The sequence below is a fragment of the Chenopodium quinoa genome, unplaced genomic scaffold (assembly GCF_001683475.1).
Source record: "Chenopodium quinoa cultivar QQ74 unplaced genomic scaffold, ASM168347v1, whole genome shotgun sequence".
Taxonomy (NCBI): Eukaryota; Viridiplantae; Streptophyta; class Magnoliopsida; order Caryophyllales; family Amaranthaceae; genus Chenopodium; species Chenopodium quinoa.
The window spans coordinates 1192552-1216284 of record NW_018742241.1 but is presented as its reverse complement, the minus strand read 5'-3'; the positions used below and the strand labels follow the sequence as shown (position 1 = coordinate 1216284).

Genomic DNA, 23733 nt, shown 5'->3' with positions numbered 1-23733 from the left:
AGTGATCTTTCTTGTGTTGCCTCTCTTTCTCTCTCGCATCTTAGTAAGCTTTTTTCCAAACATAATTGTGTTTTTCTAAGCTAATTGCCCTTAAGCGGTCTCTCTCATTCCTCTTTCTTTCTCTTCCTTTCCTAAGATAATTGCCTTAATTTATCTCATAAGCTAATTGCCCTGTTTTCTTAAGTGGTATCTTGATTTTCTTAAGTGGCTTTTCTTCTTAAGTGGCTTTTCTTCTTAAGTGACTTTTCTTAAGTGATCTTTTTTCTTGAGCAATTTCCTTCTTCTTGAGTGATTTTTATTTTGAAGTGATCTTTTTGAAGTGGTTTTTCTCACTTTCTAATATTTCAGCAACTCTTTTTCCAAAGCTAATTTCTCTTAATTTATTAACTGATATTTTTTAAGTGGTCTTCCTTTTTTTGTTAGGTGGTCTTTATAAAGTAGTCTCTCTCAAATGATCTTTCCTAAGTGGTCTATCTCTCTCTCTCTTTCAAGTGATCTTTTGTATATGACCTCTCTCTCTCTCAAGTGATATTTCTTCAGAAATTAGCCTAAGAAAACGTAATTAGTTTAAGTGGTCCAACATTTTAGTAAGAATTTTTCTAAGCTAATTGTTTTGATTTTCTTAAGTGATCTCTCCCTCTCTCTCGTTTTAATAAGTATTTTCCTAAGCTAATTGTTGTTTTTTTTTTAATTCTAATTGCCTTGATTTTCTTAAGTGGTCTCTCTCTTTCTCTCTTCTAAGCTAATTGTCTCGATTTTTTTATGTTATTTTTCTTAATTGGTCTCTCTCTCTCTCCAAAGCAAATTGACACGATTTTCTTAAGTGACCCGATTATCACATGAATATAGTTATAACTATAGAAAATATAACCAATATTTCAATATTCAGCCAAAGAAGACCCCTAGATGATGTACTAAAATTAAAACATGCGATAATGTGAAATTAAACCCAAGATTGTAAAACTAATATTTGAATTAGCAATCACACTTGACTCAATTATTAGAATTATCAAATTAGACTCCAAAAATCATATAAAGTTCTTGCTTGAAACATAAATTGCACATAGAAAATTTAAGCAACAAATCTACTTGCAAAAACTCTCATAACTTTAGTACATATGACAAATATTTCAATTATTATATGTCATTCAACTCTTAACTATCAAATTATTAATGATTTGGAGCCAAAAATAAAACAAGATAAAAAGCCTATATCAACTCACACAAATTTGAGGTTACACCATTTTTCAAGAACCCTACAAATATCCTATCCATAAAAGAAAAAACAGGCATAAAAAACACAGATTAGCTAGATGAATGTAAGAACAACTCGGAATCATGTTGGTGCTAACGCTTACATCTTTAACTATCCAACCATTCCATTGCAATTAAACACTAAAACAAACACAAAATATCTATAACATTTCATTTTCTTGAAGAACTTCTTTCAACTCCACCATCACCGTCATCAATGAGCACACCCAAGAAGAGCTGGCAGGTCACAAACTTAAAACAAACACATAATATCTGTCAGAATTTGGAACTACAAGCAAAACAAAGGTCAAAACAGCAATTCAAAAACTTTAAATCAATCAGGTGTGCTGACCAAAATCATCTAAAGCAAACTTGTGTGAAAATCAAAACATTCATGGGTAAAGCAGTAACCGACAATTCAACTACAAAGAAGGAACTATATGACCATTGAAAAAAAAAAAAAAATAAAAAAAAAAAAAATAAAAAATCTCATCCAGCGAAAAATACAAATGAATAAACCAATATTGGGATTTTAAACCTCAAAATTAATTCCTGAAATTTCTCATGAGCTAACCGCTTCAAGATGTCCAATTTGTCATTTCTGCAGCTATCATATGATACATTTATTTATAGTAAAAAAAAAAAAAAATTAGAACATGGTTAACAAAATTTCAACAAAATCCTTGATCTTGGGAATAATCCTAGAAATTTCTCATGAGCTAACCGCTTCCCTCACTTAGCCCAAGAAAACGACTACTCACTCATGTTGAAATAAACAAAACAAAAGGAATAAATAAACTTGAATTCATAATTAATAAAATAAACGACGAAAGATTCAGTGAAATACCTCAAATATTGAATTAATGAAGAATAATAATCTAGGGTTCTACAATGAGAAGAAAACTAAAAGAACGTTCAAGCATAAAATAAAACATAAGATGAAAAATAAAATCCTCTCAAGTATTTATATTTTTGCCTCATCCTAAATAAAATAATTAAATAAATACATAAGCTATGATGCTACTGGATGATGAGTAATGACGTGGCACATTACTCGACTTGATCACGTCAAACCAACTAACAATGTAGTAGGGTCGAATCCTCAGAGAGATGGCTATTCAATCTAGCTTTCAAGGTATGGAAAAACTAAACCATGTCACGAGATTGGGATATAAAAGTAGTCTAAATTAAAATAGGAATAAAACAATTAATAAAAGGAAAAATTGCATTAAATAATACCACCTTTCACCCGTCCGCTAAAAACAAGTCGACCTTTTGATTATCTCTAAATAATACCACCTTTGGGGGGTGTCCGCTTTAAACAAATTGTAACCTAGGGTTATGGTTCACCATGTTATAGTTCTAAATCTATCAAATATCAATAACAATTCAACCAATCAATTATCTAGAGCAATTACTAAGCCTACGGTTAGGTTTTAACGCTCTCAATTCAACATATATAGTTCGGTTGCTAACATAATCAGAATTGCTAATTGTAGGTAAGCCTCTAAAAGTAAGATCTTTCGATTCAAACTCTTATTAACAATAATTAATCAAACAATTGATCAGGTTGCAAGATTAACAATAAAATACTATCAATTAGAGAAATCAATAATCAAAATATCAATAACATCAATCAAGATTCATCATATAAACATGGATTCCCAAACCCCAGAAATAAACTACTCTAGCATGAAATAAATAATTAAAACTACTAAGGAATAAAACATAATTAAAGTATAGAAATAAAATTACCTCTATAAATTAAAGTAACAAATTCAAGGACAAAACCATGGAGGAATCCATGGAGTTGTCCACGAAAAACTAGGGCTCGAAAGCAAACTAAAACGAACGTATAAAAATAATAAAAAGCATAAGGAGAAAATAAGTCTCCTTGAGTATTTATAATTCCCTAAATTCTAATCTAAAAATAAATAAAGAAAAGAAATAAGAAAATATAAATTACACAAGTTGTCAAACGATTGTGTTTCGGGGTTTTTTAATGTCCTGCGGGAGAGTTACAAATCCAAGACTGGCCTCTGGACGCCTGTACTCGCAAAATAACGGAGACTTCTCCGCCTCCAACGGTCAAGTTAGAACGTGTTTGAGGAGTTAAGTGCGGAAAGTAAAGAGTCTCCCTTGGGTTTCAAGAGAGGATCTGCAATGAATAATTGCTCAGTTTGGGATGTCAGGTGACTGACGTGTTCTCTGCTTTGAGAGTGAATGTGTTTGGAAATTTGTGAATAGGTGTCTCTTTAGGAGGAAGCACCTTATTTATAGTCTTGAAAACCGTACCCAATACTAGGTTTCTGGGACCCCTAGATCTGATTGGGCTTGCTTGGGAAGTTGGGCTGCTGCAGGCTGCTTTTCCTGACAGGCTTTTTGATCTGCTATGCATCGTGGGCTGATAGGACCACTTAGGACCTGGTGGTGACACGTGGCAAACTCAGATTGGTCCACGTGTCAATACATAATTGGTCCACGTGGCAGAACCTAATTGGTCCACGTGGCGGGGGGAAATCCCCTAATCATTTGCCCCTCACAGGGGTGACGTGGCGTGCCACGTGGCTCCTGTGACACATGTCACGCTCTGAGTGGCTAACGGTTTTAACCTTTTTTTTTTGTTTTTTTTTTTACCCTGACCCTTGGAATTCACCCCCCTATAAATAGGGGATGTCCAAATCATTTGCAATGATTACCGTAATTTTCAAACAAACAAAAACAGGACGCCTGCTCTGACTTTGAGACATCCGACTATTTTTTGGGAACGACTGTTTTTACGGACCGACTGATCTTCAGGCCGACTGTTTTTGAACCCTTTTTTCAAACGCTCCAGATTTTTACCAGGTAACCGCCTGTTTTCTTGCACTTTTTCTTGTACTTTCTGTCTTTCTATTTTTTCGAAAATGGTAGCCCCAAAGCACCCGGCACGGCCTAGGTTAGTGATCAGCCGGTCACCGGGGACGGCTGAATCTAGAACTAGGAGTGCCGACTGCCCCTTGATGGACCACCCTTTGCGAACTAGGAGTCCGACTGTCTCTGTGTCTGTGCAGGACACTATGGCCAGAACAAAAAGGACCGCAAGATACTCAAATTCAGACGGCTCCTTTTGCTCTTGGGAGGAGCTCTCGGACCTGCCGCATGGAACCCCAAGTACCCCCAACGATTCTATTTTAAGGGAATCAGGGGATGAGGTTGGGAATGAGCCCCTATCAATGGATGTATCTGGGCAGGCGGCTTGTCTGGCCGAGAGTTCAAGTGACTCAGAAACAAGCACCTCCAGTCGGCATTCTGCCGACTCTGAGGAAAAGCACTCTCGCCTACATGAGGCGAGAGCAAGTCATGCGACCGAGAAGGGGGACGACTGGGCAGATCTGACTGCCTCTCGCAGAGAGTCGCATACCCCTTATTACTGCCACGTTCCAACTAGCAGGCGCAAGACCATACTTGATAAGCTTGCAAGCATCAGGGCCGACTACTTTATGGACGGCGACTACATTCTTTCGGTGCCGGACCCAGAAGATACAGTCGTCTGGCCAGAGGCGGCAAGTTACGGGGACGAGTGCTTTAGCTGCTATGAAGCGGCCATCAAAGCAGGTGTAAGGTTTCCTCTACACCCGGCTGTAAAGAGGATTCTAGACGGCTACCAGCTGGGTCTTTGGCAGCTGGCCCCTAATTCTTGGTTCAACATTTTGGGGTACGTGGCCGCCTGCGAAATGAATGGGGTTGACGCCAACTTTGAGGCGTTCGCCCATATGAATTATCTGAGCAGGACCCCAAAGCAAGCGGTACCGGCTGGTACCAAATAAATAGCCACAAAGGCTATATGATGACTATGGGGAAGGAGAACAAATGGAAAGACTGGCGCAACACCTTCTTCATAGTCTCAAGTCCCAACAAAATCCAAAATAAAAAATACAACAGGTGGAACCGGAACCCACCTTACTTAACAGGCGGTGGTTCGGACCTGCCGCCTGTTCCTCAACAAGCCAAAGAAGAGATCCTGGACCGAGGACTCTTTAAAGTGTTTATCCAGGCGGACCCGGATACAGGGGTTAGGGAGTTTGTCCCTAAATTTTATATCCCCAAGTACAAATGGTTGTACGATGGGGTTTACCTGGCCGCCTGTGGCCTGAGTGCTGAGATGCCGAGAGGTAGCTGGCCGTTCCTTAATGCACCCTGCTACACTTAATATTTTTTGTACATTTATCTAACTGTGATCACTTCTTGCAGACCAAGCTATGGACAAGATCTCGACATCCAAGAAAGCCGCCGCCCTTCTTCGCGCCGCTGTGCTGGGCAAGCGGACTACCGAGGAGTCGCCTGCTAAACAGGCGTCAAAGGTGAGCATTGATCAAACTTTTAGCTCTTTTATTTGTTACCGCCTGTTTTGGAGCTAATTGTTTTCAATGCAATTTGTAGGGAGCCGGTCCTCTTCCTTCTTCCTCATCCCAACCAGCCGCCTGACTTTGGCGGCTAGGGACGTGGCCTCCCCTGGTGGTGCTTAGCGGCAGGCTGGTGAAAGACAGGGACGAGCCCCCTTAATTGGGGGACGGATGTCGTCTACTCCAGGGAGTAGTCGTCCTCCTAGAGAAGGCACCAGAGGTAAATTTCAATTTGTTCCAGTCTCTCATGTGTGCCGCCTCCTTTTGAGAACAGTCGTCTGACTTTGCGGTTTTTAGCAGGCGCCCCTAAAGAACCAGACTTGGTTCAAATGGCCAGAGCCATGCTGTGAGCCATCCCTGCCGAGGAAAGAGACGTCGTTAAGGGAGTCGGCACCCTGAACCTTGAGGCTATCCTCGCTCTACTCGCAGAGGTAATACTTGAAATAATTTCCCTTTTTTGTTTGACTCCCAGCCGCTTGTTTTCTGACGACTGTTCTTTTGGCCGAGTGCAGTCCATGCTGCAAGTATACGGCCTGCACAAGCCTTTGAACGACAAAAACAAAGAGGTAAAAACTGCGAAGGCCATGGCCGCCTCTGATTCTGATAAGGCTATGTTTCAAATAGCACAAAATGAAGTCCTAATCACTGACATTCTGTATTATCAGGTGTCAGCCACATTGCAGGTTAAGAAAGACCTAGAGGCGGCCAGGAAGAAGATCCAGGATCTTGAGAAGACCGTCTTTGATCTTAATGAAGAGATGGCGACTCTCAAGCAGGCGGAAAAAGACGCCAAGGATCTCCGAGAGCGAGTTGACAAGCTCAAGGGCCGTCTGACCACTCAAAAGGCAGATCTCACTCAGCAACTTACTGAGAAGGCCGAGGAAGAGAAGTCGGCTCTCGTCCAAGACATGATGGAGGACAGCACCGCCATTATGAAGATGACTTGGGCGACTCCTTTTCCTGATGCCGACTATGAGAACTGGAATCGCTAATTCGTCGTCTGCTGTGATGAATTTAATAAGCAAATAATGGGGGAAGCAGGCGGTGAAGAGGAGGCAGAGGGCGAGGAGTCCGACTCCACTTCAGGGGAGTCGGACCATGAGGAAGCGGCTGGCGAGGAGGCGCAGGAGCAGGAAGGGGTGAATGCTGAGAGGGAGCCGTCCCGGTCTAGGTCCGAAGGTCAGGACCAGGCGGCTGTTGACGCACAACCTCCTGCTTAGACTTGAGCTTTTTTAATTCAACTTTTCTTCGGCCTGTGTGCCGTATGTTTCATTACCTGACCAAGGGGTCGGGGTGTATTGAAAATTCCAAATCTTCCAACTTTTTAGTCGGCCATATGGCCGTCTGTTTTTATATATATCCGACTATTTTAGTCGGTTTGTTTTAAATTTCATCGCATGCTTTAATTCTTGTTTTTGCCAAGTATTTTCCGCCTTTTCATGAATGTTTTGCATCCGACTGTTTGTATGCCAATTGTTTTGTATGCCGATTGTTTTGTATGCCGGTTGTTATGCCCCTGAGCGACTAACGCCTGGTTTTCAAAGGGGGATAGGTTGACTCGGAATTTTTGATACGTTATTCTAAGTCAAAGCTATTCCATGATATGTTTGCCCCAAACCAGGCGATTAGTCGACTAATAACAGACGTTTGGTTTCGCCCAAAACCAGGCGGATAATTTTCATATTTCTAGTACAAACTCTTAAGGCCATTTTTTCCAGAATAGGGCGACTGTTGAGCCAGGCTTCATACAAATCATTTTATAAATGGAGTCAAGGGCCGCTTAATAACCAAGCAGTCGGCTTGTCGACCTAGGTAGTTATTGAGCTCAATTGGCTTAAAGTCCATGTAGCTAACTTGGTGCAACTTTCTACTTAGGGCTTCGTGTAAAACAAGCACCAATTAGGGAAGTTTTTAAACCAACTTAAGCAAGGACAAACAAATAGGAACATTGGCCGACTGTCGCCTGTTCTGGTGAATAGGCGGTTTCCTCGGGCCTTTTAGACTCCATACGGGTTTGAGCTATGAGTTAGTAATAAGAGACTAGTCAATCTTTGCCAATGTTTCGTTTGAACAAGAGAACTAGTCGGTCTGTGCCGCCTGTTCTCTAGTTTGCAAATGTTAGGCTATTTAGTGTTTCACGAATAGAAACAAAAGCCCAATCATTTTTATCGGAGAGGACCGAGCCTACTCTTTATGAAATAGCCGTCCAACGCCGCCTGTTTGTCAAAAAACAGTCGGCTAATTACCTGGTAGGGTTCTTGTAGAGTTGATAAATTTTCGTCGAGTGAGTAGAAGAAGCAGGCGACATAGGCCGCATGTTTTTCTTTATTCGCCAAGTGTTTCTTGGCTATTTACTCAACTTGATCCGATTGTATTGTCCCAAGCAATTACGAGTCGGTTTCTGACATAAGACTTTGAACTCCCTACCGTATGTTTTATTTAGCGAGAGGTTCGTCGTAGTCTCATAGTAAACGAGTGCGAGATGTTTTGGAGAACACTCGGTAGGGCCGTTTGTTTTAGTTTATAGAGCAATGTGCCACCCAAATGGGAGATGCGCTCTGCGACGAATTTCATCCGGATGGATGTCGCCGGACGCCTGCTTTGTTTTGGGACAGACGTATTTATTAAGTATTTAAGGGATCATCCGGCCTATGGCCTTTAGATTGATCATCCAGTCTATGGCCTCAAAGTGTTGCTAGATTATCTAGACGCGTGTTTTACTCTTTCGAGTTTGACGGATAGTATTACGTGGAAACAGGCGTCTCTTCCTGTGGGGGAGAGTAAGGAGGCCGGTTGTTAGCACGCGCTTGTCCCATATTAGGGTCTTTGAAAAAGCCCGACTCAAAACAGACGGCTGTCCCTAAACATGACTTCATGGGCCGACTGGTTTCAGGCGGTTTGTTCTACCAAGGATACTTGGAAAAATTAATAATATAATTGCAAACTTTATTGATGTATGTATAATTACAAAATTTACAAATCTTAGAAGTAGTACTTTTTCAAGTTGTCTACGTTCCAAGTTCTGGCTAGCTGCCTACCGTCTGGTGTTTCCAGACGATAGGTTCCGCCTCTGATTTCTTCATAGATTCGGTAGGGGCCATCCCAGTTAGGGGTCAACTTCCCCTACTCATTGGCCCTACCAACTGCTTCCAATTTTCTAAGTACAAAGTCCCCTGCTTTAAGGGGTCGCTTGTGCACCCGCCTGCTATAGGCTCTCGTCATTCTCAGACGGTAGATCTCATGGCGCAAGGCTGCATTGCCCCTGCGCTCCGGAAGTTCATCCAATGCTAGGCGCATGGCTTCCCAGTTGTCCTCCTCGTCATAAAGCATGACTCGGAGAGTCGGTTCATAGTGCTCTATTGGTAACACAGCTTCTGCCCCATAGACCATGAGAAACGGAGTTTCACCAGTTGCCCCTTTTTCAGTCGTCCTGATGGCCCACAGAACATGCGGTAGCTCGTCAGCCCATAGGCCGCCTGCTTTTTCAATTTTCTTTTTTATGCCATCAGAGATCAACTTGTTGAAGGCCTCAACCTGGCCGTTTGCTTGGGGACGGCCGACTGATGAAAAGCAGTAAGAGATTCCTTGGTCTCCCAACCAATTTGTGAGAGTAGGCGTCTCAAATTGAGGCCCATTGTCAAAGACCATTGACATGGGAACTCCATACCGAGTGATGACATTTCTCCAAATGAAGGAGATGACATCTTTGGTCTTGATGCATTTTACTGCCTCGGCCTCTACCCACTTGGTGAAGTAGTCGACTGCTACCAGTATATATCTTCGGCCACCTGTAGCAGGCGTATAGGGACCCAGTATATCCATGCCCTATTTGGCGAATGGTATTGGACTATTGATAGCCGTCAGATCAGTAGCCGGACGATGGATGAGTTTGCCAAACCTTTGACACTTGTCACATTTTGTAACCATCTCCATGGCGTCTGTTTCTAGGGTAGGCCAGAAGTAGCCTTGCCGCCTGACTTTTCTTGTAAGCGCCCTGCCGCATATATGAGAGGCGCAGAACCCAGAATGCAAGTCCTCTAGGACCTCTCGGCCTTTTTCTAGGGTAACACATTTCAAGAGAGGTTGTAGATAGCCCTTTTTGAAGAGTTCTCCTTGGTGAATCTCAAAATTAAATGCACGCTTTTTCATTGCAATCTTTTCTAGGTAGGCATCCGGCAGAGTGTCGTCTGTTAAGTATGACCGGATGGGATCCATCCAGGTGGAGCTGCGATCAAGGACTCCAACAAGATCCTCCTCGATGCTTCTCTTTTCTATTGTTTCTTAGAAGACAGATCTCGGTGCATCGCAGGAGGCGGATGATGCCAGTTTGGAGAGGGCATCCGCCTGGTTATTTTCAGACCTGGGCACTTGACTTAGATTAAATTCCTCAAGTGTCCCGGCCTCTTCTTTCGCAGCCTCCAAAATACTTAATCATAGCCAGATGGGTGGCTTCATAATCACCGTGGTACTAGCTTACAATCAGCTGTGAATCGGAACAGGCGTCCACTTTCTTTGCCCCGGCCGCCTTGCACATGCGGATGCCGGCCAATAAAGCTTCATACTCGACCTCATTGTTTGAGGCTTGGAATTTGAAGCGCAATGCATACTCAAACTTGTCCCCTTTAGGGGACTGACATATGACGCCTGCACCGCAACCGGTCATTGTGGAACTTCCATCCACATAGACTTTCCAACCTTGGTCTGCATTGTCAGGAGCAAGCGGCCTGGTCATTTCAACAATGAAGTCGGCCAGGGCTTGACCCTTCACCGCTTTCCTTGGCTCAAATGTAATTTCCAAGCTTTGAATTTCAATCGCCCATTTTATCATCCGGCCGGACGACTCCATGGTTGTTAAGGGCCGCTTGATAGGCTGGTCAGTATATACTACGACCGAATGTGCCAAGAAGTAAGGTTTTAGCTTCTTAACTGCCATTTAGAGGGCCAGGTCAAATTTCTCAACCATGGGGTACCGTAACTCGTCATTTTTCAATACATGACTGATGAAGTAGACAGGGATCTGGCAGCCGTCTCTTTCAGCAAGAAGAACAGCACTGACCGCATGATCAGAGACAGCCAGGTACATGTACAACACTTCTTTGGCCAAAGGGCTGACAAGCCTTGGCAAAGAATGCAAATGTTCTTTTAGTCTTTGGAAGGCCGCCTCTGCATCTGGCCCCCATTCAAGCATAGCTTTCTTTTTTATTGCCTGGAAGAAATAGAGGCATTTGTCGCCTGATCGGCAGAGAAATCTTCCCAAGGCCGCCAGGCAACCTACGAGGCGACTACATGTCTATAACCGCCTGTATTTTTTCAGGGTTTGCCTCTATCCCCCTTTGGTCAATCAGAAATCCGAGGAACTTTCCAGACTCGACACCGAAAATACATTTTTTAGGATTAAGCATGACATGGTGCCACCTGAGTGTGGAGAATGTTTCTCGGAGGTCTGCCAGGTGGTCCGACTGAAGTTTGGACTTAAGTATCATATCATCGATATATGCCTCCACATTTCTTCCAATTTGATTAAAAAAGACAGAATTGATCATTCTTTGGAAGGTAGCAGGCGCATTCTTCAGACCAAACGGGATCACCGTATAACAAAATAGCCCCTGATCAGTGACGAAAGCCGTCTTCTCTTGATCCTTCTTCCATAGGGGTATTTGGTGGAAACCTGAGTACGCGTCCATAAAACTCATCAAGGCATGGCCAGCTGTAGAGTCGATCAGGCTATCAATCTTTGGGAGAGGATAGCTATCTTTTGGACATGCTTTGTTCAAGTCTGTGTAGTCCACACACATGCGCCAAGTTCCATTCGGCTTCTTTACCAGGACAACATTGGCAACCCAGTCCGGAAAGTAGCATTGCCGGATGAACTTAGCTTCTAAAAGCTTTTTAACCTCAGAGGCAGCCGCCTGGCTTCTTTCCTCACCATGGTTCCTTTTCTTTTGCCTTACCGGCTTCTTTTTGGGATCCACAGCGAGTTTATGTACGCAAGATCCGGGCTGATGCCTGGCATCTCGTCTACTTCAAAGGTAAAGATGTCTTTGAAGTCCTTCAAGAGTTGGTGCAAATTTGCACCAAGTTCAGCAAAAGCAGTCGTCCCAACCTTAACAGTTCGGTTAGGACGAGAGTCATCTAGGACAATGTCCATGTGTTCTCCAGCCGGCTGGGGACGAAGCTCATCCGGCCTCTGACCGGGTAGTGACTGCTATTTATCTTTTTTCTCGGCCACCTGTTGGCTGAATTTCCTCTTTTTGCCGGCTGCTGCCGCAGCAGGCGCTGTCTCTTCACTGGGGCCGACGGCCGCATTGGTCTTGACATTAGAGAAATAGCACTTCCTGGCCATTTTTTGGTCTCCCCGTAGGGAGCCGACTATTCTGTCACCCCTCTCAAACTTGAGAAGCATAAGAGATGGAATGATCACAGCCTTGGACTGATTAAGGGTAGGACGTCCCAAGATCATGTTATAGGCCGTCAGTTCTTCAACAACTAAGAACCGGACCACCGTGTGTCGTCCCTTTCCCTTCTCGCCCAAGCGGACGGGTAAGTCTATTCGACCTACCGGGTGTACTACACCACCTCCAAATCCCACTAAGGGATGAGAGACCTGATGCATACTTTCAGATTTGTACCTGAGCTTTGTCAGGCACTTGAGACTGATGAGGTCCGAAGAACTCCCAGTATCAATGAGAATGCGGCCGACTCTTTGGTTGACCACTTTGCATTCGATGACCAAGGGGTCATCATGCGGTCTTTTGACCTGTCCTTGGTCCTCTTCAGTAATTATGACTTCGGGGAAGGGGTCCTTGGACGCCTGCCCTCCGTCAACTGAATTAATGATAAGGCCTCGGATGTAGTCTTTGTTACCTCGAATGGTTGGGCCACCTCCCGCGAAACCGCTTGCTATAGTATAGATCGGAGTTTCATCCGTATCCGAACTATTAGTAGAGCTCGGCCTCTTTTTAGGAGGCTCCCTAGAGTTTGTTGGTAGGGTAACCTTTGACCTCAGCACATAAGACTTTAGCACCCCTTTATCGGCCAGTCGGTCCAACAAACGCTTGAGACTATAACGTTCGTTTGTGTCATGACCAATATCCTCATGATAGTGACAATATTTATTCCGGTTCCGATTTTTTGCTGACCCCTTCATAGGAGCCGGCTTTTCAATGGAGACCCGGTCCTTTATCTCCATGAGGATGGAGTAGCAACACCTTATTATATTCGTACTTGGGGGAATACGTCTTCCCTTCTTTCTTCTTCTTCTGGGATGGCTGTTCAGAAGGCTCGGCCACCCAGACTTGTTTTCTTTTCAATTCTTCTTTTTTAGCCGGCTGCTGAGGCCGACTCTCTTTTTTGTCGGACCTCTTCAAGTCCGACTGTTTTCCGACATTGCAGAGCTCGGTCGCCTGTATATAGGCGTCCACCTCCATCAATGCCTCTTGGAGGGTAGCAACCCTCTTCCTGACGAGGTCGAATTTGAAGGCCGACCCGTCCTTCAGACCCTTAAAAAAGTCTGTATAGGCTACCTCATCAGACAACCCTTGAATCTTAATTCTCATCAGATTGAAGCGCCTGATATATTAGCGCAACCCTTCCTTTTCTCCCTGCTGTATGGTGCCCAGATCATGGCTTGTTTTCTTAGCCGGAATGTTCATTGAGAAGTTGGACGCAAACAGATATGCAAGCGTCCTAAAATTGTTGATGGATCCGGCTGGCAAGTTGCCGAACCACTGCTGGGCAACGCCCTTCAATGTGGCCGGGAAGCATTTACACCAAGTGGCGTCGTCCAACCCTTGTAAATACATAAGGTTGGTGTAAGCCATTAGGTGATCCTTAGGATTGGTGATACCGTCATAGGTGCCTACCAATACATTTTTTACCTTGGCCGGCTGTGTGGCCTCTGTTATTTCTTTGGAGAAAGCCGTAGGCTGTTCCCCAAGTCTCTTCAACCGAAGCTGCCTGTCCAGAGGCTGGACTGTAGGTGCCGCCTGTCCCCCAAAAGGAGTAGGCTGCACGTAAAATTGTCCATACGGCCCAAATGACTGGTGGGGGACATACAGGGCTGTCTGGTATATTTGAGGAGTAGATTGGGCGGACGTGCCGCCTGTTTGACCCCCCTGGGGTAGATTGGATTATCATTAAAGTTTGTCGTGGAGGCCGACTCTGATAGTTGTGTATTCTTCTTCTGCTTGATTATCATCCGAGCATCAGAATATGTTTTCTTGGAACCATCCGGCTGAATATGTCGGATGGCTTTTTTGTTTCCTGGTGCAGGAAAGTTGAGTCCGGCCAAGATTATGGAGGGCTTCGGCCCTACCCTTGATTTTGGGTAAGGAGTTGGCTCTCGGTCCTTGACCGGTTTGCTTCTCCCAAAATGGGAGATCTTTTTGGCCGACTGCTCCCTGGCTGGAGCAGCCGTCCGTTCAGCAATGAGATCCTTGATCTCCCCTTTGAAACTTGTCATGAGACTCATGAGCTCATTTCTGGTAATAGGGGTGGATCCCTCGGCCTATTGGTGAACGGTCAGCGGGCCGGCTGTTTCACTGGGCCCGGCCTGGCCGACGGTCCGCTCCCTCCTTTCGGTGGGGCGGACACGCCGAGTCCTTAAGGTCCCGTCAGGTGCCGTGTGAGTGATAACCTCAAAATCATCATCTGTGTCCTGGTCTGAGGTGACCAGGACATTGGCCAAAGGCCGCTTCTCACTTAGACTCGGTACAGGTTCTTGTGAAGCCATCTTAAATGTACTCTCCACACAGACGGCGCCAAAATGTTTCGGGGTTTTTTGATGTCCTGCGGGAGAGTTACAAATCCAAGATAATGGAATTATGGAGACTCCTGTTGATGGGAGCTCCGCCTCCAACGGTCAAGTTAGAACGTGTTTGAGGAGTTAAGAGCGGAAAGTAAAGAGTCTCCCTTGGGTTTCAAGAGAGGGCCTGCAATGAATAATTGCTCAGTTTGGGATGTCAGGTGACTGACGTGTTCTCTGCTTTGAGAGTGAATGTGTTTGGAAATTTGTGAATAGGTGTCTCTTTAGGAGAAAGCACCTTATTTATAGTCTTGAAAACCGTACCCAATACTAGGTTTCTGGGAAACCTAGATCTGATTGGGCTTGCCTGGGAAGTTGGGCCGCTGCAGGCTGCTTTTCCTGACAGGCTTTTTGATCTGCTATGCATCTGGCCTGATAGGACCACTTAGGACCTGTGGTGACACGTGGCAAACTCAGATTGGTCCACGTGTCAATACCTAATTGGTCCACGTGGCAGAACCTAATTGGTCCACGTGGCGGGGGGGAATCCCCTAATTAGAAGATGACGTGGCACGAAGATGCTCGATGGAATTGAGGGCCAAGCGAAGGACGTGTTGTGATGCCCCTTACTTGCTGCTTTCGTGGTAAGTTGGAGCTATAGCTAATCGCTCAGGGCTGCTGTTGCTCTCGGCCTATGCGAGCTAGCTTGCGACCTCTCGCTCACTCGCACTACAGGCACAACGTCAACTTCACGGGGATCTAATTTCTGATCCATAAGTTGTATATAGGCGTGTGACCTACTGTTGGAAAGCTCTTCAAGTCTAATTTCCAATCCAACTTGAGTCACTTCAATCAGATCTATAGAACTCAAGTTATGATCAAAAGAGTAAACAAAGGTCAATTTTGACACTTTGTAAACCATCGTTTTTCTTCGTTTTCAACTCAAATTCAATTCGAAAAGGCACATAGTGACCCTTGTGAATGCTATGTTCATTTTCCATGCACACAATAATCAAAATCAACATCCACGAACATGGGATCGTCGATCAATAAACTCAATTCATCGGCTTCCATCCAAATATCATCTGAATCAACTCCAAACATTTCGAAAGCGTCCAAATGACTACAAAATCACCTGAAACATTAAGAAAAACACAAACGGAGCGTAATAGAGTACAAAACAAACAACTTATGCATTTGTGAAGCTCAGGCTTTCAAATTGAATTCTTGCTTTCTTATGATTTTTGTCAATCTCATATTCAATACCTTAATTTTTCAAAGCCTTCTTGTGGAAACCAGCCTAACTACCTAAAACATGTGAAGTACAATATAAGTTCCAATTAATCTTGAAAAGTTGAAAGTGAGCTTTAACAACATTCAGAAAGAGAGTGATCGAATAAGATGCTCAAGTATGATATAATAACTATGCCTTTACACATAACAATCAAATTAATATACCAATTACCATGAACCAAATTGTGTAACATGTGGTCCTTTATATACTCGTGCTTAACTGAACTTCAGAGATTTACCACCATCGCAATTAAACACCTTTAAGATATATATTATATCAGAATGGTCTCACATACTTAGGCACTTATTAAACACATTTCTTTGCAAAACTCACATCTACAATTCTGCAAAACCCCAATTAAAAACTGCAAATCTCATTAAAAAGTAATCAGACCCTAACATTATTCCACTTAAAATCTATCCAACTTATTTTGCCGAATCTCCCATATACACATTCTATAGAAAAATCCCACCAATTTCTACTTTACAGCATAGAACAAGCTAACTCTTAATTACTCATACTGAGTTCAAGTTTAGCAAATACCCACAAATGATTTTACAACAAAATTTCATCATACACACTAATTACAAGAAAAAGAAACTTAATTTCATTCAATTTAATTATTCGTCCTACATAATCATTCCATAATACAACCTAAATTAACAAAAATCTAATTCTTAAAAATGGGAAAAAGCTACAACCAAAAAAATCAATAACAATCAATAAAGAAACAATTCAACAAAATCAGCATAGTAAATCATAAAATCAATAACAACAATTTTAAAAAGGCAGCCAAATACCTGGTAGGAACCACCATACACTGTGTAACAATACCAAAATAGCAAGGCATTTCTTCTTCTAGGGACCTAAAAGTTCATTATAATTATATAAAGATAATCAACATTACATAAAGATAAATTCTAAAAATTAAATTAAAAACAATTATAACACATCAATTCAACTAAAACAAAATGTTACTACCTTTTGGTAGTTTGTCATACCCTTTCTATAGTGCATCTTTCTACTGATTTAGCAAGCTAGCAGCAACATTAAGAAGGATAGGGTGGGGGGGAAACTTCCACAATTCATAAAAAAAATTTGTTGATGCAAAAATAATACACCAAATTCCAGCTGAAAACCATATAAGCTAACAAAAATTGATAATGAAGAAGAGATCGAGAGAGGAAAGACCAAAGGGTCGTACCATCGGATTCTATTGAAGTAAATCGATGATTTTTCAGGCTTGAATTTTCCTGGGATTGATGGGGTATCATCCGCCATGTGACCAATCATTTTGAGCTGCGACATTGATTAAAATGGGAAAAATTAAAGAAATCAAAACTTTAATTTCCGAAAAGAAAATTGCAGAAATCTGGAACATTAGGGGTTTGAAAATTCTTGAGAAAAGGGAACATTTGAAGAAGAAAAGGGGAGATACTCTTGAGGTAATGGGGGCAAATCAAAACCAAGAAAAATTACCTGAATTGCAATTACAAGTAGTGGCATAATTTAGAACAACTAAATCGGAAAATTTAATTGAGCTTGACAAAATCGAAGTAATTGACAATAATCAAACAATCAGACATCAAATTGAATACAAATACTAAAATTTGGGTCTTTTTTTGTTGTATAATTCATCAAGTTTCATAGTAATAAGAGATCTAAATTAGAAAAGAGAAAGAGAAACATACCTGAAGAAAAGAATGTGCATAGCCAAAATAATTAGAGATGATTGCGAGAAAAACCAGAGAGAGAAGTCAGAGTAAAATATAAAATGGCAAGCTGCTTGAATTCAATGGAGGAGTAAGCTCGGAAGCCGCTTCAATGGAGAGTTTATCGAAATGAACGACAAAGATTTGGAAATGGAAATGGAAATGGAAATGGAAACAAACACATGCAAACCATCTCATGCCATCACCTCCTTTCTTTCGTTCCCTTTTATTTTATTTTATTTTATTTTATTTTTAAAAAAAGAGCAAAGTAAATAGTCAAGGGCAGATTCGCAAATACTATGAAAGGTTAAGGGTAATAGCGCCTTAACACTATTCACAGTAATAGTAACACATACTCTTGCCTTTAAAGGGTTGGTGATATGAATAGTCATTACCGAGAGAGATTAATTTAACAAATATTTTCTTGTTATTAGCGCAGTAATATGGTCCTAGGTGTCCCCTCACATGACTAATTTTGTTTAACAATTATTTCCTTGGTATTATATAATATGTTACATTATTTAACTTTATTGGATTAAAGAGAGTAAAATCCATGTTTTTAGAAGTTGATCAGCTTACTTAACCAGTAGCTAGGTTGTGGCCTACATCATTTGCCTACAGGTGGGTTGCGGAGTAGACTTTTTGATGTCTAAAGTCATTCTCTTGGTATTCTTCTTCTTTCTCTTGGATTCCCTTGTAACCCCCCATTAAAGTGAATGATTTTGGTGATTTAATCAAGCTCATTATTCTGATTTAATCACCCCTTTGGTGTCTAGATTCATTCTTTAAAGCTCCTTGCATGGTTTATATATTGCTTAGAACATTCGCTCAATGAGAATAGACATACTACAATATACTTATCCACAAATTGCTAAACACATTTCTTCTTCTTTTGGGCATAAGTTTATATGGCTCCAGCTCTCACCCAAAAGTGTCTTTGAGTGAGAGTGCGTAGTGTGTAACCTTAGGGAACGTACCGACGATACAACGTGCACCCCGATTGCGCCGGAATTCATTTTCAAATTTAGTGACGAAATATCACGCCACACCAGGCTATTTTCTTTTTGATCAAACAAATACAATATTCTTATATTTTGTAGCCTTTGAAACACTTAATTTACAACAAACTTATGCAATATGTTAATTTCATAAAAAAAAATACAAGAAGTTAGATCCGATGGAATCTTCGGCATTAGAAAACGTCTATGTCATTTACGGAACCCAACCCCCAAATGTTTGTATTGTTCATTGCTTCACTTAAAGTTTGCGCTATTGAGCACATCCAAGTAGTAGTTTGTGCTATTCCAACCAATTTTGCCTAAATTCTAGTGTATGCTTTGGTTGTTTTGTGTACAAGTTAAATGCAATAACTTATTTTTTTGTGAAAAAAAAACTTATTTTTCTTCTCGAACTCACTTAATATATTGGTTTTGATTTGGGTCATTTTTTTTATTTTTTTTATAAAAAATGTTGCAACTTGCTAATAATTTGAGGATTTTATAAAAAAAAGTGCTGCAATTAATGCGAGATGGAATAGAGGACATATCAAAAAGCAAAATGTAACAAATTAGATAAGCTATTTACAAGTTTGTCATTGCTATATAGACATATAGTATAAATTACATTATATTAAAGGCGAAACTTAGCAAGACACTTGGCAACATATTATAAAAAGTTTTTCCTCCAAAAAAAACTTATTGTTACATAAAAATAAGGTTTGTATCTAAATTATGATTTTTACTTCATACAAAATCAAAGATAAACTTCCTAAATAAAATATCAAATTGCCCATTATAACTATTACATGTTTAATTATTTTCTTTTATATATATTTCATACATTTTAATATTGAGTCTGTTCATAATGTTTCATATTTTTTTTTTTTTTTTTTTGTAAAATTTATTGTCATTATAATTATTTAACAATCGTGCATAGCATGGGATTTAATCTAGTATACAACTACATAAATATAAATTACTCAGAATATTTTAGAATTTTCCGTATAAGTATTAACAACACGGTATAAAACATGGTACAAATCAAAGAGATCTTGTGGATGAAAGGATTTTAGTGATAATAGGCCGTGGTTTGTACATGGCCTCAAGAGGTTGTTCTTCATGACAAACTTGTTTCCAATCGAAGCACTGAATCAATGGACCTAACACTAAGCCCATCATTCGGTTACCCATCATCGCCTCGGGGCAAGCTCTTCTGCCAACACCAAAAGGCAACAACTTATAACAATGTTGATCAATCTTACCATCATTATTTGTATACCTTGAAAACGCTTTGGCTTAAATTTTATAGGTTCGTCCCAAAGATTTGGATCCCGTTGAATAGCCCATGTATTCAGTAGTAAAATGGTCCCTTGTGGCATGTCGAACCCTCCGATTCAACAATCTTGTGATGACATGTGTGGTACTAGAAATGGGGCTGGAGGGTACATTCGTAGAGTCTCTAAGATTACGTTTTGAAGAGTTTGTATTCTTGGAAGATCCAACTCGTCGATCAAATTTTCTTGACCGGTTTGATTTTCCATTTCGGATCTTACTTTGTTCATAACATCTGGGTTTTTGAGTAATTCTGAGACTGCACACTTCATTGCTGTTGTAGAAGTGTCTGTCCCAGCATTTAATAATAGCTACATATCACTGGTACATACGTGTTAAAAACAAAACTAATACAAGTATATCTTTTTTGTTTTTTTTTTTAGAAAAAATACAAGTATATCTTTTTACTGCATGATTATATATATCAATGTATTAAATATTTAGATAAATTAATGAATGATCAAGATTTATTAACAAATTTTAAAGGCCCGGATTAAAAGATTATACACGCTACAAAATTGTTTATAACTCACAAATATAAGACCTTTTATAGTCTCGTTAGAGTATAACTCTGGTTCAAATTTCTGCAAAGAAAGCAGGCGATTTATCAAAGGTTGATCTTCAGTATTTTTGTGTACATTCACCTCTTCACTTGTATGTTCGTCAATAAGACCTTGCAAAAATGCATCAGCCTTCTTTGCGAGCTGTTTATTCCTTTTTAAAAACCCGCCATAGTCGATCCATCTTAACACATGAAGAACATCTGCAGGGTCCAAAGTAATAAATAACTCAATAGCCTCTGTGATTATATCAGTATACTGTCTCGCCTCTTCGGAATCCATCACTTGGCCTTTGCCGTTGTAGTATCTTTTCCCAACTAGCATTCTCAGTAACATATTCAGAACCATACCTCGAATCACTGACTTCACCTCAACCTTGGTGTAACCATCGTCGTCACCTGCACTTATACCGTCCTGCAGTAGTTTACTCAGCATATGTTTTATTTCATCTATCCTGATGCCAACAGACATGTTAAGGCGCTGTTTCGACAGAAGTTTTATTAAACTCATCTTACGCAAGTTACGCTAATGTTCACCGTATGAAGCAGTTACCATTGAATTATAATTATAGCCAAGGTGTTTTTGTATGAGAAGAGGAGGACGATTGGAAAACCACGATATCGTTCTTTATAAAGCACTCTTCTACAACAGATGGTGAGGAAACTAATAGTACTAAGCGTGAACCGCATTTAAGAGAAACTATAGGGCCATATTTTTGTGATATATTCTGCAAGGTTTCATGAAATGGTGTTTTTAAAAGGTGTAAATGGCCTATTAAGGGAAGAATTGGTGGACTTGGAGAAACTATGAATTTCATGATCATTATTGACATTAATAATAATGTTAGAAATGTGCTTAAAAACAATATGATGTTCACCATTTTTTATTGTGAACGAAGGTAGTATGTAATATGTATGTTTAAGAAATTGCAAATTTATATATATTTATGTTAGGAATATTATCATATCTTTGTCATTCTTATCATATATTTAGTTTCCTAGTTTATAGGTTATGTTATCTCAAGGCAATATCTTTTGATATGTTTTAGGGAACTATATACTCTATACATATGTGATTAAATGAATGAATGAATGAATGAATGAGGGCAAGCTTGAGAAAGCCCAACTAAAAAAAAAAAAAAAAAAAACAAAACAAAAATCCGAAACTCCTAAATCACCATGGCCGGTGATGATGTTCCTCCGCCACCACCGCCACGCATTGACATTACTTCTTCTTTTTACCTAGGTCCTCATGACAGACCTGGGGATTTCATTACTCCGACCCGCCTTCGTGGAGAAAATTATGATGAATGGGCCGGTGACATTCAAACCGCGTTGGAGGCATGCCGTAAATTTGTCTTCCTTGACGGGACAATCACAACACCATCCTCTCCATGTACTCAAACGGATTGGAATACCATTCATGCTATGTTGATTTTGTGGCTAATTAATGAACATGATTGATCCCGAGGTCAAAAGTACTCTGTCCAAGTACAAAGATGCGAAGAGGTTGTGGGATACTCTCAAGATGCGGTTTGCCACCGTCAATAGACCTTGGATTCCACAGTTAAAGGCTTCAATTGCGAAGTGTGAGCAGTCGAAGGATATGTCGGTTGCCTCCTATTTTGGTAAATCAACTACCCTATGGGAGGAATTGAATAATCATGAGCCGATTATTACGTGGTCTTGTTGTGTGAATTGTATAGTCGACTTGGAGCATGAAAAACGTCGTGAGACCACTCGCCTTCATGAGTTCTTGATGGGGCTGTATACTAACTACTATGCACAGACTCGCACCAACATATATCCCAAGACCCGTTGCCGTCTCTTGATTGGGCATATCAGTTGGCCTCGCAAGATGAACGAGTTAGACTTTCTAAACAATTCCCTGATGAGCAGCCCCCTAAAGCCGTAGGCTTTGCTTTTCGAGCAAGCACAGGGAGGTCAAAGTTAGCAGCCACAGATGACAAACCTGATAAATCGAGTTTACAGTGTACTTATTGCAAGAAAACCAGGCACTTGGTCTCTGGCTGTTTCGAATTGAAGGGGTACCTAGAGTGGTGGCCGAATCCCTCTAAGTGTGGCAAGTCACAACAGTCAGGCACCAAAGGGAGACCCCAAGCTCAGGCCAATGAAACAACAGCCGGGTCCTCTAATGCAGGCAACATGGACTCCTCAGGTGGCTCCTCACAAACATTTACAGCAGAACAATGGAAAGCAATTGCCGGTTTTGTTGGTAATACAAAAATTCCCGATGATCGCTTGAATGGTGAGTTTGACAATGATTTGTAGATTGTTGATACAGGTGCATCTAGACATGTCAAAAGCAATGACAAATGGTTATCTGATACTCGAATCATCTCTCATTGTCTGGTAGGACTTCCGAATGGCAAAATTGTAAACGCCACAAAGGAAGGCATTTGTAGATTGTTCGATTGTCAACATCAATTGTTCTTAAACATGTGTTATTTGTTCCTGATTTGCGTTACAATTTAATTTCGGTATCACAATTGATTTGATGACACAAATTATACTGTCCAATTTAACTCTAATATGTGTGCTATACAGGACCAGTCGAGGGAGCTGATTGGAACGAGTGTTAGGAGAGATGGACTGTTTTATTTCGAAGGACGAGCTTTGGTTCAACATGTGGCTGCTTATGAATCTTCGGCATTGTTAGAGTTATGGCACAAGCGTATGGGTCATCCTTCGGAAAAAGTTGTGAAACTTCTCTCCCTCGTTCATAATTGTAAGGGTAGTTTGAATAAAGCATGTGAACTTTATTTTCGTGCTAAGCATCCTAGATCTAGTTTTCCTTTAAGTGAGAAGAAAGCCTCTAAAATTTTGAAAAAATTCATTGTGACTTATGGGGTTCTTATAGACATGAATCGTCTTGTGGAGCTCGATATTTTTTAACTATAGTGGATGATTTCTCTCGTGCTATTTGGATTTATTTGCTTGTTGATAAAACAGAGATTTTCAGTATGTTTATGTCTTTTGTGGCAATGGTGGAAAGACAATTTTCTCGAACAATTAAAATAGTTCAAAGTGACAACGGCACTGAATTTAATTGTTTGCATGATTTCTTTAAGCAACTGGCATTTTATTTCAATCATCCTGTGTTGGAACACCGCAACAAAATGGTCGGGTTGAGAGGAAACACAAGCATATTTTAAATGTAGGTAGAGCTTTGAGATTCAAGCTAATTTGCCTATATATTTTTGGGGTGAAAGTGTCCTTGCTGCCGCACATTTAATAAACCAAACTCCTTCCCCTCTCTTGCACAATGAATCTCCCTATGAAATTTTATTTGGCACAAACCCATCTTACACTACCATTTGTACTTTTGGGTGCCTTTGTTTTGCTCACAATCCAAAAGCTAAGGGGGGATAAATATGTCTTTGTTGGCTATCCGTTTGGGAAGAAAGGTTGAAGACTTTTTTATCTTGAATCGAA

The 23733-nt window shown here is 40.9% G+C and overlaps 1 long non-coding RNA gene and 1 pseudogene across 1 annotated transcript; both read right to left on the bottom strand.

The window, feature by feature from the left end:
- Positions 1–1191: 1191 nt before the first annotated feature.
- Positions 1192–17622, bottom strand: LOC110736568. The gene is made up of 4 exons (XR_002514253.1): positions 17368–17622; positions 16881–16975; positions 16477–16542; positions 1192–1506 (listed from the first exon to the last, which is right to left on the bottom strand). It is a non-coding gene; the product is annotated as an uncharacterized LOC110736568 (long non-coding RNA).
- Positions 17623–19337: 1715 nt separating this feature from the next.
- LOC110736710 lies at positions 19338–21101 on the bottom strand (annotated as a pseudogene).
- Between the last annotated feature and the right edge of the window lie 2632 nt (positions 21102–23733).